Consider the following 16,412-nt stretch of genomic DNA (forward strand, 5'->3'; position numbering starts at 1 on the left):
TTGTAAATATCTCATATCTCATTTATCTATGTTAACTGGCTAAAGCTTTGTATCTGTATAGTACATAATTAACATGTCACAAAAACTTACTATAAAACTGTTCACTACTTAGAAGAATAAATTCATATTCCATTAAATAAGGATCATCACCACTTTAATGGTCTACATGTTGCTTTTTAATAGCCATATAAGTAACCAGAAAATTAAATAGGTCTTTTATCTAATACATATTTTCACATTTGAATGTACTCCTGCAGAAGATAACTGGGAGAGCTGCAACTGATCAGGTTCCATTAACGTGAGATTGCTTGTGAAGTAGTACATTTTCTAATATCTCGCGTGGAAATGTTATGCAAATTATTTGTAAATGTAAAACCCTCAAGAGCAAAGCTACATTAACTGTTCCTATTGTGAAGGTATGCTCAATAATTTACAACCCATCAATGGCTGAACTGGAAATAAATTGTTTCTCTGCAGTTTCAAAATGCAGTAGAAATGTAAACAGCACCATCTTCTGGATTATACAAATTCCATAATTGTTTTAGAAGATGCAATACACATGTTCTCTTAAACAGATACCTAACATATTAAACATCATATGTGTATACTGCATATTATGAAGCTTTTACCTTTACTTTTAAAAGTGACAGTTAGAGATACTAGCAATAATATGTTGATAAAATATAAACATTTTTGTATACATTAATTTGAATATTGAATTATAATCCAACTATAGATTCTTTAGAACATAATCAATAAGAGAATATAATTCTGTTCTTATTGATTTCATCCTTCCATAGCCATTGTCAGTGTATAAAGTATCCTAAGTGGAGAAAAAAGCATTTCATAACTTGAACATTTCATTAAAATATAAATCAGAAAACAGACACAATATCAATATGTACAGTCAATGCTCTCATCTGAAAAGGCAAACTCCAAGAAATGATTCCCTCAAACTCCAATAGCTAAAAGAAAGTTATTTTACCATTTCCTTATCTCACTGATAATTAGCCTGAACAGGAAGAAATTATTCAAGGATATTGTGTGCCTTGCAATATTGTTATGTTTTCAACTGAAATATAATTCTAGTGATTTAATTTTACATTTGCCAATAAAAGGAGTAAATTTGTAATATCTTTATTCTTTAGCTCAAAGAGAGTTGTAAGAAAAGCTAAGGAAATTAAGAGGAAAAACCAAGATACAAAGATTAGAAAAATAGGTAACATCACGAATATAATTAATAAAATATTTTATTTTTATTCACTTTGTCACTTCCCCAACAAATACTTTTTCACTTTCTTCTGTGCCCTATGGCTGGCCCTCACCTTTCTTCCAGTCATTAGTCATCTCCTATTGTTAGTTTATTTCCTCCTCAGGCTGGACAGTAGGACGTTGCCCTTTGAGCACTGCCTCCTTAGTGTTCTCAATGATATGGGAGTCCCTTCATCTACCTTGATTAAAAAGTTAACCTTAGATCAACCCAACTCTCCTACTTCTTTTTCAGCTTTGACTGCGCTGAACAGTGCAGGCACTGAAGGACAGATATTGTATGATATATACCACTTTCATGTGGAATCTAAAAAGTTGAATTCATAGAAACAGAGAGTATAATGCTGGTTACCAGGAGCTGGTAGGTGGGGGAGATGGGAGATGTTGGTGAAAGGGTGCAAACTTCTAGTTAGAAGATAAAAAATTTCTGGGAATCTAATGTAAAGCATTGTGATTATAGTTAGCAATACTGTACTATATACTTTAAAGTGACTATAAGAGTAGATTTTAAGTGTTCTCACCACAAAAAAGAGATGGTAATGTTACGACATGATAGAGGTGTTAGTAACACTAGGGTGGTAATCATATTGTATTATGTAAGTATGTCAACAGGTGTACACCTTAAAGTTACACAATATTATATGTCAATTATACCTCAATAGAGCTGAAAAAAAAGAAAAGCTGAAATGGTTAAAAATGTAAAGTGTGACCTTAATTCTTTGGGTTGAGGGTTATTAGCATCAGATTTGAGGGCCTAACCCCCCATTTCCCTAACTTAGATGTGAATGTCTGAGTACAGGGGTTCTTTGGATTGCTGATTCTGTCTCCAACTATTATTTCCTGATAAAAGGTCAAATGTTAAAAAAGAAAATAATTTACAGAGGAAAGTTGGGGAGCAGAGGCTAACCAGTGTACAGGCCCAAAGGGAAGATAATTGATAGTAAATCTCAATACAAATGTATCAATATATATATGATAAAATGAGATCTAGGCATAAGCAAAAATTTAAACAAGATTCTTAGAAATTTAGACTTTTCTTTGAGGTCCTTCAGGAGCCTTTAAAGATGTTTAAGCAGGGGAAGAGCATGATAAAATGTTTGTTTCATGAAGATCCTGTTTTCCAGTATAGAAATTTGAATGAAGGGAAGCAGTCTGGGAGAAAGAACCAGTGAAGAGTCTATCTGGGGAATTATTAAGGTCTGTTGGCAATTTTTGCTTGATGGTCGATTTAGGAAGAGGGGAGAGAGAATGATCCTTAGATATGAGTCCTCCATACACAGACAATGGTACCCTAAAATAAGTTAGAGAAGAGAGAAAAGGAAAATATTAGGGAGAAATTTGATCATTCAATTATGAAAATATAGAGTTGGAGATACATACTGTTGATAATGCCTGCTGTAGATACTGTTAAAGTTGATATTTCCTCTGTATATATGAGGAGAAAGGATCAAATGTCAGCAACATCATGCTTATGAGCTCACTAAAACCATCTGGACCCCAGATACAGAGAATTATGTCCATTTTGTTTGCTAACTGAACACAAGGGAACAAACAAGTCATCCAAAGAGCATATTAGAGATATATAAATGAAGGGAGCATCATGGGTAACAGGATAGCTAAAGAGAGATGTCCTTATAAGAGACCAATTGCAAAATGAGAGAAGAAGGAAAATTAGTACTATGAAATATCTGAAAAATAATTTATGAGAGGAAATATTTAAAAGTGCCCAAGGTTGTGGACACTCAGGTAACATTGGGTCAAAATGTGTCTGTAGGTACAAATGTACTTATTTACAAAACAGAAGTAGAGTCACAGATGTAGAAAACACACTTATGGTTACCAAGGGGGAAGGGGGGAGAGGGATACATTGGGAGACTGGGATTAATATATACACACTACTATATATAAAATAGATAACTAATAAGAACCTTCTGTATAGCACAGGAAACTCTACTCGATACTCTGTAATGGCCTATATGGGAAAAGAATGTAAAAAAGAGTGGATATATGTATATGTATAACTGATTCACTTTGTTGTACAGTAGAAACTAACACATTGTAAATCAACTATACTCCAATAAAAATTAACTAAAAAAATGTGTCTATAGAAGTTTTTTTTTTTTATCTATGCAAGAGCATTTCTCATGGATTTTGGGGTGTTAAAGAAACATTCATAGTTTATGTGATAATAATTGTTTTTTCCTAAGCACTTATTGTCTTTCACACCTTTATTCACTCTGCATAAGACTATACAGTGACTTATTTGATTATTACATTTGGAATGAGTAATTGAGCTTTAGCTTACCTATGCCCTTCTTCACTTTGAGAATGAGTGACTTTCATATGACTTTCCAGTGCTCTTATGTAGTGGTGCTTCCTCCTCAAGAGGGAGAGTGCTACCCTTACCAAATGACACCATGATGGGATGGGTGCATTAGTTTACTGGGACTGCTGTGAATTGGTACAGCCACTATGGAGAACAGTATGAAGATTCCTTAAAAAACTACAAATAGAACTACCATATGACCCAGCAATCCCACTACTGGGCATATACCCTGAGAAAACCATAATTCAAAAAGAGTCATGTACCAAAATGTTCATTGCAGCTCTATTTACAATAGCCTGGAGATGGAAACAACCTAAGTGCCCATCATCGGATGAATAGATAAAGAAGATGTGGCACATGTATACAATGGAATATTATTCAGCCATAAAAAGAAACGAAATTGAGCTATTTGTAATGAGGTGGATAGATCTAGAGTCTGTCATACTTACAGATTTACAGAGTGAAGTAAGTCAGAAAGAGAAAGACAAATACTGTATGCTAACACATATATATGGAATTTAAGGGAAAAAAATGTCATGAAGAATGTAGGGGTAAGACAGGAATAAAGACACAGACCTACTGGAGAACGGACTTGAGGATATGGGAAGGGGGAAGGGTGAGCTGTGACAAAGCGAGAGAGAGGCATGGACATATATACACTACCAAACGTAAGGTAGATAGCTAGTGGGAAGCAGCCGCATAGCACAGGGAGATCAGCTCGGTGCTTTGTGACCACCTAGAGGGGTGGGATAGGGAGGGTGGGAGGGAGGGAGATGCAAGAGGGAAGAGATATGAGAACATATGTATATGTATAACTGATTCACTTTGTTATAAAGCAGAAACTAACACACCATTGTAAAGCAATTATACCCCAATAAAGATGTTTAAAAAAAATGAAAAAAAAAGAAAAGAAGATCCACAAACTGAGTGGCAACAGAAATTTATTGCCTTATAATTCTGGAAGTTAGAAGCTGAAATCAAGATGTAAGCAGAGTTGGTTCCTTCTGAGGGCTCTGAGATAGAATTTGTCCCGTGCCTCTTTCCCAGCTTCTGGTAATCTCAGGTTTTCCTTGGCTAGTAGATGGTGTTCTCCCATCTACTGGAGACTTCACATAGTCTTGCCTCTGTAATTGTCTATCTCTGTGTCCAAATTTCCCCTTTTATAAGGATACCACTCATACAGGACTAGGGTCTACTTTAACGTCCTTAACTTCACTTGATCATATACAAAGATTCTATTTCCATATAAAGTCACATTCACAGGTACTGGGGGTTTGGACATCAACATCTTTTGGGAGGATGATTCAACTCATAACTGTGGGAAGTCTTCCTAATGTTGGTGCTCAGTATTAGCCATCAAACCTGAAGCCATATTCTCCAATTTAGTTATTGTCATCAAAATGGTTTACTTTTGGCTCCCGTAAATATATTTTCCACTTCTCAATTTATTCAGAATTCATGTAGAAAAAGATATTTATTATTTATTTGGCTCCCTCAAAGTTCCCACACATGGAAAGAATGTAGTTTGCAGAACTCTTGGGATCATCACAATGGCAGGCTGGAGCCAGTTTGTACCAGCTCACAAGAGCCAAAGTTACATTTTTGTTACATTTTTAAGAATTTTGAGAGTTAACTGCTATACACAGTTTGTACTAACACTAAGTCATACAAGCTTAACAAATATATTTAATATACACACAAAACTCATTGCTTCCTAACTGTTTTACTGCATTTTCCTACTGTTCATGCTCTTGAGTTATTTGCCTCTATATTATCTATGTGGTGGAAATACTACATAATACTAATGATGTGTTGCTGCACATCTCTTTCCAACTTTGTACTTAGGGACATCATAATGGTAACTGGAAACTGACCATGATAAGCATATTTACCCCACATACATTAGCAAACAATACTAAGCAGGACTTTGCTTATGGTTTTGTTAAATCTCTAGACTAAAGAGTGTGATTGAGATAACACACTTAAATATGTTTTGTCTGCAGTTACTTTGTAAATAACAACAAAAAAAAATTGAGAAAATAGTAATCCCGTATTCAAACACTTCTGATTCAACAGAGTAGTCACTTGCATCATTGACAAGTGAGTGAATTTCCAACATAGATTGGCATTATGTTTTGTTTTACTCACCAACATACACAGTAATAGCAACCAACACTTACATTGAAACTCAAAGAATCACTTGCTAAATCTTCACTAGTACATCATAGAACAGCAAGGAGTTAATGATAGCAGGTTTAGAATTTTTTGGTAAGAATCCTGACACTACAAGTAAGTTGAAAGATGTGTGGCCAATCTAGTTTTGTTGGTTTCTTTTTGTAGTGGAAGACATTTCAGAGGTTTAAATATTCATTGAAAAGATATATGTGTGGAGATAGAGAGAGAGGGAGAGAGAGAGAGAGAGAGGGAAAGAGACTGAATCTGAATGGGAAGATAATATACTTGAAGAGAAGAGATGAGAGCAAACCTGTGATATGAGTGAAGAGTTTGGTCATGAGAGTTGGAGGCGACTCTTTCTTCCATCCTGAGAAGAAAGAATGAAATTATGAGTGTGTGCAGGTGTAAGCAATTTGTAATTGGTATTGCAATAAATTGAGGGATTCACACCTGATGTTTTTACATTTTTCTGCAAAACAAGCTTATTACTGAAAGTGAAAAGAAAGTCAGAAAAGTAAGGAACCTTAGATGTAACAGAGTAGTTTTGAGCTACCTACAAACAGTAGTAAACCTAAATACTGGGGGGAAGTGGAGATTGAAGGCAATAATATGTAGGGCTTTTTGGGTGAGATCCTATCAATTACCATGTTATTACCTATACTGTTTAGCCAACTCAAAGCTGAGGGGAAGAAACTGAATGGTTGGGTTGAGCGTTTTTAATCAAGATAGATGAAGAGGCTCACACATCAATGAAAGCTCTAAGCTAGGCAATAGGGAAATATGTTGAAAATATGTCATGAGGAATTTCCCTCTTACATTATCTTTCTCACATGGTTTATACTGTCTGAAAGAAAAAAGTTAAAAAAACTTTAAAATTTTATAGATATACATATTATAATTTCTAGGGTTATCCTTAAATAAAATCATACACGCAGCTGGTACATATATGTCATACTTAGTTCAAATTCAGAATAATATCTCCAGACTTTCCTTCAAAAAGACACAATTAAGCCACGGATATCTACTCTTTTTATTAAATACTTTTTATAGAATACTTTTAATTTCTGTTTTTCAAATTTTTATTTGATTAACAGCAAATTACCCACAGGACCTCGTGGCACAATGGTAGCATGTCTGACTGCTAATTAAAGGTAAATTAGTTTTAACAATAAGCAGAACATAATTAAAATGAAAAGGAATATTACTATCCATTATGGTTTCTGTTCCTAAAACAGAAACTATATTGTATTTGAATAAATATCATTTAAGGTAATTATCTCTTCTATGAGATAGAAAATAGATTATAATTAAATACCATTGTTTATTATTACTCTGCCATTCTCAGGAAATTCTTGACAAGGAATACAACTATTTTCTACACACTGATTTTTATTTTTTTAACACATTTTCCTGACCATAGTATTCAGTTTGTCTAAAAGACTGAAATTATTATAATAGTTTATATCTATTCTTACCTGCAGGTAGTAGCAAAATACAATTAACTGGGAACAATTATCTTCTTTGCTATCAGGACTTTTACTATAAAATACATGCTTAGATGCAAGATTTGTCTATTCCTTAGGATAGAGTTACTTTTTTTTTCTGTAAGTTTATGCAAATGGATCAATAACGCTAAATTAATGGCTCTTAAATTGTGGTTCCCAGAGGAGTAACCAGTCTTGGAACTTAATAGAAATGCAAATTCACAGACCTCACTTTAGTCTTAGCACACTGTTTTAGAAGCCTTTCAGTTGATTATGGAGCATACTGAAGGTCGAGAATCACAGCTACAAGTCAGGGTTGTGCAATAGAAATTTCTTTGATGATGGAACTGTTCTATATCTGCACTTTCCAATGCAGTATCCAGTAGCCACATATGCCAGTAAATGGCTAGTTGACCAGAAACTAATTTTTTTTTTTTTTGTCTGCATTGGGTCTTCATTGCTGCGTACCGACTTTCTCTAATTGCAGCAAGTGGGGGCTACTCTTTGTTGTGGTGTGCAGGCTTCTCATTGCAGTGGTTTACCTTGTTGTGGAGCACGGGCTCTAGGCGCATGGGCTTCAGTAGTGTGGCACGCGAGCTCTAGAGCACAGGCTCAGTAGTTGTGGTGCACGGGCTTAGTTACTCCGTGGCACGTGGGATCTTCCCGGACAAGGGATTGAACTCGTGTCCCCTGCACTGGTAAGCAGAATATTAACCACTGTACCACCAGGGAAGTCCCCAGAAACTAATTTTTAATATTATTTAATTTTAATTTATTTAAAGTTAAAAATCCATATGTGGCCAGTGGCTATTGCTTTGGACAGCACAAATCTGAGTAAAATCCACAGCTCATGTGATTAGAATCACAGAAGGTTAGATTCTAAAGGAAATGTAAACTTATTACATCTTTCAATCACTATTGGAATTCTTGATGCTATAATTTACTAAAAGAAAAAAATAATAACCCATTACAATTTTGATCCTAGCAAAATTACGATAATAGTAGTCATTTATTTCAGCAAAATTTATGAAGCGAAATTGACTACATGATGTTTATATTTTTTAACAAAAAATGTTGTATCTGAGTGTGGAAGGCAGAAAGCTCAGATGGTGTACATTCCCTGTATAATCCTCTCTCTTTAAGTGAGGTTGGGGCCAGTGAATGTGATGGACTCATGTTCATGGTTAGGTTAAAGATAAATAGATTTTAGGCTTCCCTGGTGGCGCAGTGGCTGAGAGTCCACCTGCCGATGCAGGGGACACGGGCTCGTGCCCTGATCAGGGAAGATCCCACATGCCGCAGAGTGGCTGGGCCCGTGAGCCATGGCCGCTGAGCTTGCACGTCCGGAGCCTGTGCTCCACAACGGGAGAGGCCACAGCAGTGAGAGGCCCGCATACAAAAAAAAAAAAAAAAAAAAAAAGATAAATGGATTTTGCTGATGCAATAAATGTTCTTAAGCATTTGATAGTAAGTTAATCAAAAGAGAGATGATTCTGAATGAGACTGTCAGGTGAGCTTTTAAGGGAGAAGGTCAGAACCATAACCAAGTGGGATTTATTACTGGGATACAAGAACGGGTCAACATATGAAAATCAATTAGGCAATAGCACCAAAAAGAATAACTTACTTAGGGATACACTTTACCAAGGACATTAAAGACTTGTATAATGAAAACAACCAAACACTGATGAAACAAATTAAAGAAGGTACAAATCAATGGAAAGATACTGTGTCCATGGAACAGAAGACTTAGAATTGTTAAAATGTTTCCTCTAACCAAACCTATCTATAAATTCGATGCAATACCTATCAAAATCCCAATGGCATAATTTACATAGAGAAAATCTTAAAGGTCATATGGAACCACAAGGACCCTGAATAGCCAAAGCAATCTTCAGCAAGAACAAAACTGGTGGCATCACATTTCCTGATTTCAAAATATATTACAAAGTTACAGTAATTAAAACAGCATGATATTGGCATAAAGTCAGACTTAAAGACCAATGGAACAGAATAAAGAACCCAGAAAATAGTTACGTGTATACTGTCAACTAATCTTTGACAAGGGTGTCAAAAATACACAATGGAGACTTTATACTCTGAAGAACAAATGGTGTTAAGAAAATTGGATATTAATATGCAAAAGAATGAAACTGGATGCTTATCTTACACCATACACAGAAATTAATTCAAAATAGATTAAAGACTTAACTGTAAGAAGTGAAAGTGTAAAACTCCTAAAAGAAAACATAAGGGAAAAAAGTTCATGACATTGGTCATGGAACAAGATACAAAGGCAAAAATAGACAAGTGAGACCACACAGACTAAAAAGCTTTTGCACAGAAAAGGAAACAATCAACAGAGTGAAATTAGAAAATAATTATTGTAAACTACCTCACATATACTGAGTATTTAATATATGCTAAACCTGGTTCTAAGTATTTTCCATTAATTAATTAATTTAATTAATAATGAAAAACCACTGAATGATGAGCACTATTGTTAAATTTTCTTCTTGAGGATTGGACAAAGAGATATAAGGCAATTTATCCAAAATTACACAAGTAATAAGTCAAGGATTTGACAATAGAGAATGTGACTACAGAGTCTTTTTGCTTACCCAGGGCTCTATTTTGCCTCTCAGAGAAACAGTTAATTTGGGAATGTGGGAGAAAAGCTGTTTGTCTCATTGAGAAAACTGCTGAGATTATGTCTGAAGACAAAAGACATTTTTAATTGCAGAACACAGTAGTGTGAGAGATGTTGATATTAAGGAATATTTCTTAAAAGATGCAATTTTTTCATAAGGATAATAAATGTTTATTGTTGTTTTAAGCCACAAAGTTTTCAATAATTTTGTTATACAGTGATACGGTATCAATACAGTAAGCATCCTCCATATGGATGTATCATAATTTATTTAACATTACCCTCTAGTTGGACATTTAGGTTGTTTCTAGTTTTATCCCATTATAGGCAATTATGTAATTCTTTAGGATAAATTTCTAGAAATAGAATTGCTAGAACTCATATTTTATTTTATTTTTATTTCTTATTTATTTATTTATTTTTGGCTGTGTTGGGTCTTTGTTGCTGCGTGTGGGCTTTCTCTAGTTGTGGCGAGTGGGGGCTACTCTTCATTGTAGTGCATCGGCTTCTCATTGCGGTGTCTTCTCTCGTTGTGGAGCATGGGTTCTAGGCACACAGGCTTCAGTAGTTGTAGTATGTGGGCTCAGTAGTTGTGTCTCACGGGCTCTAGAGTGCAGGCTCAGTAGTTGTGGCACACAGGTTTAGTTGCTCCATGGCACGTGAGATCTTCCCAGACCAGGGCTTGAACCCATGTCCCCTACATTGGCAGGTGGATTCTTAACCACTGCACCACCAGGGAAGTCCCTAGAATTCATATTTTAAATTATGATAAACTTTGGCAAACTACATTCTAAAAAGGTCAAAAATTCTACTACTTCACACTTCCACCTAAGTGTACTACAGTGCTTATTTCTCCATGCTCTTGCCAACAGTGGATATTTTTAATAGTGCTAATCTTAGGTGACAAATGACATGTCATTTTAAGTGTATTAGTGATGAGAAGATAGTTATGCCAGGAGTTTATTGGCTATTTGCATTTCATGATTTGTCTTTTCATGTTCTTTGGTCAGTCATCAATTTAATCTTGATATGAAGGGATTATGTATAGACTACAGATATTAACTTTTTCTCATGTACCTGGTAGATATTTTTTCCAGTTTTATGGAGAAATAACTGATATACATCACTGCATAAGTTTAAGGTGTGCAGCATGATGGTTTGATTTACATATATTACCACAATAAAGTGAAATGATTACCACAACAGGTTTAGTTAACATCTATCATCAAAGATGCAATGATTTTGATGGTAAAATGGAAAATAAGATAATACTTATAGAATGGTAGATAATCAAATAAAATTGACAAATTTAGCAGAGTTGGGAAAGTTTAGAATAGATGTTCTATGATGTTCAGTAAGTCTTCAAAAAGAGAAGGGTAGTTACTTTTCAAAACGGACAAAACAGAACCATAAATATTACACATAAAACCTAAATCATAACAGCCAGATATTATAAAGTGGACTGAGATAAGGTCTTGCTGGTAGTTTAAAACTGGCCACTGAACCCAGGAGAAGCACATGGATTTTCCAAAAAGTAAATATCACAGGTCTTTTAATTTGAGATGTGTGATCTAGGGGTCTGCGAGCAAATTTCCCTATTAGCCCCCAGTTAGGTTGTAAAGAATAAGAGTGGAAAAGATGCTAAAGGAGAAATGAGTCTGACATTTCACTTTTGTTGCTTACAACCTAGCTCATATAAAAGACAAATGGATGAAATTGAACTGTGATAAATAAGAGTTCACAGTTACAAAATTTTACAAAAAAGTTTCAAGACAGAAAGTTGTTTGTTAAAAAAAGAGATGATACAAAACAAAGAGAAAAGGAAAAAATCAAAAGACACTTGGAAAATAGAAACTGAGCATCAAAAAAGCATAAACTAAAAAAATACTTTTCTACAAAATCAAGACAGTACAGACCATTTTACTAAACCTAAATAAGAGGTAAAGTAAGAGATACAATTATCTGGAGAAGATATTGCAGTAGGAAAAAGAAGAAGGAGAGGGAGGAGGAGAAGAGGAGGGGGAGGGGGAGGGAGAGAGAGAGGAAGAGGGAGATCGATGGGAAGGTGGAAGTTTTCAAGGAAACAAATAGAATAGGAAAATAAAAACATTACAAGGTGAAAGTCACGTTGAAAACAAAAATTTCAATAAATATAAATAGAAACTTACAACAAAACAATGTATAGACTTATGAAATGGGATGCTTAATTTTATGTATCAATTTAATGACATGTAGTACCCAGATATTTGGTCAAACATTATTCTTGGTGTTTCTGCAAGGAAGTTTTTGGATGAGACTAACAATTTAATCAGTTGAATAAAGCAGATTATCCTCCATAGTGTGAGTGGGACTCGTTCAGTCAGTTGAAGACCTGAAGAGAACAACAAAAAAATGACCCTTCCTGGAGTAAGAGGGGCATTCTACAGCCTTTGGAGTTCATGTGGACTGTTGACTCTTCTCGGTCTGTGTCTGCTGACCTTCAGGTTGGAACTTTACTATCAACTCTCTTGGGTCTTCAGCCCATGGGCCCATGCTACATATTTGAACTTACCAGTTTCCACAACTGCTTGAATCATTTCCTTATAATAAATCTCTCTCTCTCTCTGTCTCATACACACACACACACACACACACACACACACACACACACACACACCTCCTATTGATTCTGTTTCTCTAGAGAACCCTAATACACAAAATTCACATGCTTTTGCTTTTCCAATGGAAAGGAAAGCAAGGCTTAAGCTAGTTCCAGCTTTGACCATGGAGAAGTAAATAGGCAAGTGACTTACTCTCCTACAAAAGTATCAACCACAATACTGTATAAAATTTATGCATCCACTGGCTTCAGCCCTCAGGCAATAGAAGGTAGAAGATTGTGATCCTAGAGGGATAGGAATCACAAGAAGTAAGCTCCACACAATATTATGCCTGGGGGTACTTTTCAAATCACAGCAAAGGGAATGAAGCTCAATCACAAAGCAATGCTCTTAATGGGTAAAATAAACAAAGATCAGAGATTGGGGTTCTTGAGGCATCTAGAATTTGAGGGACAATTAACCAAATAAGATAGTTGTACAAGTAGGAAGATCCCCAAAACTGTTTCTTTCAACCTGCATTCCAATATTAAGTTACACAATACCATGAACAACATTATGCAAGGTTTGACAGAAAACTGTATTAGAAGGTTGTGAGGACAATAGAAATTATATAAGATGTACAACTGTATAGAGACATTGATAATCTTATCATGTAACATTAAGTGACCTGACCTTGCTGTAGAACACACAAGTTTTTCAAGCACACATGGAACATTCACAAAGGTGAACCATTGTGTGGAACATGAAACAAGTCTTGTAAATTTCAGAGAATTTTAATCACAGAAAATATATACCCTGACCAAAATGAAATGAAATGAAAATCAACAACAAAAGTATCTGGAAAATTCTCAAACAGTTAAAAACTAAGCAGTACAATTCTATTTGGTCACAAATAAGTAATAAATAAATAAGAAAATATTTAAAATATTTTGAATTGCATAATAAGAACATAATCAAAATTTGTGTGATGTTTTAAAATCAATGCTTAAAGGAACTTTTATAGTTTTAAATGTTTATATTAGAATCGAAGAAAATTTTAAATCAATGGACAAAGTTTCCATCATTAGAAACTAGGCAAAGGGGAGAAATTAAACCTAAATTAAGTTAAAATATGAAATGAATAAATATGAGCTGAAACTAATAAGAAAAGGAAAAATAAGATAAAAATGAATAAAATTAAAAGCAAGTTACTTAAAAAGATTAATAAAACTGATAAAACCCTACCCAGACTTATCAAGAAAAGACTGAAAGCAAAGCATCAACCAGGACTGCAAATCTCACTTAAGGTTTGACATCCTCTTCCAACCTCACTAGTTGTTGGTAGAATTACTAATATAACAAATGAAAAAGGGGACATCACTACAAATCCTACAAAAATTAAAAAGGTAATGAGGAAAATGTATGTACAACTTTATGTTAATTAGTTTTACTAGTTAGAATACATGAATAAATTCCATGAAAGACACAAATTACCACACTGGCAAAAGAAGAAAGAGAAAGTCTTAAGTGTCATGTATCTATGAAAGAAATCGATATTCTAAGAATAAAAAAACTTTTATTTGAAGGAAATTTTAGATCCATATTCTTTACAAGTAATTTATTCCAAGTATTTAGTAAAGAAATAATGCCAGCATTACACAAAATAATTCAGATAATATAGGAAGAAGTAACATTTCCTATTTATTAATTGGGGCCAGCAAAAAATTGACACCCATTGCTTAAACTAAGACGATGTAGAAAATTGGATAGATATATGATGCTAATGGGACTGGAAGGTTCAATATTTTAAAGATGTCTATTCCTAACAAATCAACCTAAACATTAAAAAAATCCCATACCAAATTGACCACACTCTTATGTGCTAAAGAGAATTATATTGACTGAAAAGATTTTAGATTAAATTACAACTTCAAGTCTAGTTAGGAATTTAGAGAAAGCAACTAGTTGATGTATATAAATGTATATTTGTACTGTTTCAGAGTAAAACAGAGACTCCAGAACACATGGTTGCTTTAAATAATATTAGGTATAATAATTGAGTAATAACCAGGAAATGGACAAAGGAAGATTTTGGAGAAATCAAATAGATTAGGGTTTAAGGGCAGTGGGTTCAGAGTCCCAACTCCACTGCTGCCTAGTATTATTGCAAGGAGTAAGGGAGACGGCTATAAAACACTTGGTCAATGTCCAGCACATACTAAAACTCCTTATATAGAGAGTCATCATTACTAATATTAATGTTGGAAACAAAATGAAGGCATGGAGTCTTAAGAACTCTGAGGTTCACTTTAGTCAAACTTTGCTTTAGTTTGGGAAAGCAGAAAAAAAGAAAACAATGCCATTTGCATTAATCCCATGCATATTCTTTATCTGAATAAAATATATTCAGTGAAATTGTGTTTATTAATCATAATCAAATTCCTCATAATTTATCTGAATAAGTTTATCCATAATTCTCCAGAGAAAAAAATTCAGCATTTGTATAGAAGGCCGTGTGAGTTTATTCATATTATTCCATTTGATCCAATCAAAATAATCTTAAATCATGAAGATCTATTTTGATCTATTTGATGACTCAAATTTAAGAATAACTTGTGCTTTATTTAGTCTTTTTCATCATATGGTTAAAGACTGAGAATTAACTTATTTTGAATGGAAAAGATTAAGGAAAATAAAAATTTTCTTTCATGAAGAAACGTTTTATCTTCCACAGCTCAATGCTTTCCCATTCCAAGAAAAGCCAAATGGCCTTACCTGTTTCAGAAAAGCATTAATACCTGTTGTGAAAAACCTTTATTAATGTTAATTGTTCTATCAAGCAGTGATTAGGGAACAGGCGGCCCAGGGGTTGGAAATGACTACTTGCAAAAAAAAGTTGTATACTTCACAGGCCTCTAAGCACGCAGCTAACCCTCCTGATTACAAAAGGTACAGAGTGCCATTAAAAGGCATCGAGATTTCCAGAAGACAATTATAAAGGCATATAACATCTGTTCTCAATCACGGGCAACAGGAGAGCAAATAGGTTCCACATAATATGTTACATACAACAAAGGAGTCCAGCTGTGTGAAGAAAAGCATGTGAAAAAGCAATGGCCAAGAAAGAACAGTGCAAAGGAAGCATTGTTACCACGGTAGTGACCCATGGCAATCTCTTTGAGTAGCTCTGTGGTGCCAAGGTCTGCATGTTCTCCCACGAAAAGGGCCAACTATGACATACTCAATTATAGGTACTCACAAATATTATTTATGAGACAATTTGGATTTAACATTTCAAATGACAAACTTCTAAAAAAAACTACATGGGGCAAAGCATTTTCTCAGCCCTTTGTTCTAACAGTCAAAATTGCCTTTATCTCCTTCTAGAAATCTATATCATTCCAAACCATTTTGCATAATTCAAAATAGAATTATAATAGTCTCATAATAAATGTTCATATGAATAATTATTGCTGAAAATGATAATTAGGGAAAATTGTATGACCATTAACACATCTGACCCGACTACTCCTCTTTCTCTCCTCCACTCTCTCTCCCTCTCTCTTTCTTCTTGGGTCTCAGCCCACTGCCTCCTTACTATTCTTCCAACACAACAAGCACCTCCAACTGGGCCTTGGTATATGTTGTTCTGTCTACTTGGCATGTTCTTGACCCAGTCATCCATCAGGCTTCCTTCCTTGTCACCTGCACATATTTGCTAACATATCATCATTACAGTAAGGTCATTCCTGAAAAGCCTAATTACAACTGAACCCATTTCACACCCTTCCTATTGTCTCTAATTTAGTTTCTCACATAGCACTAATCAGCAGCTAACATAATGTTTTCTTATTTTTAAATTTTTTTGTGTTTTTTTAATTTACTGTCTTTCCTTGGAAAACATAAGCTTTGTGAAGTCAGGGGATCGG

The sequence above is a fragment of the Phocoena sinus genome, chromosome 3 (assembly GCF_008692025.1).
Source record: "Phocoena sinus isolate mPhoSin1 chromosome 3, mPhoSin1.pri, whole genome shotgun sequence".
NCBI lineage: Eukaryota > Metazoa > Chordata > Mammalia > Artiodactyla > Phocoenidae > Phocoena > Phocoena sinus.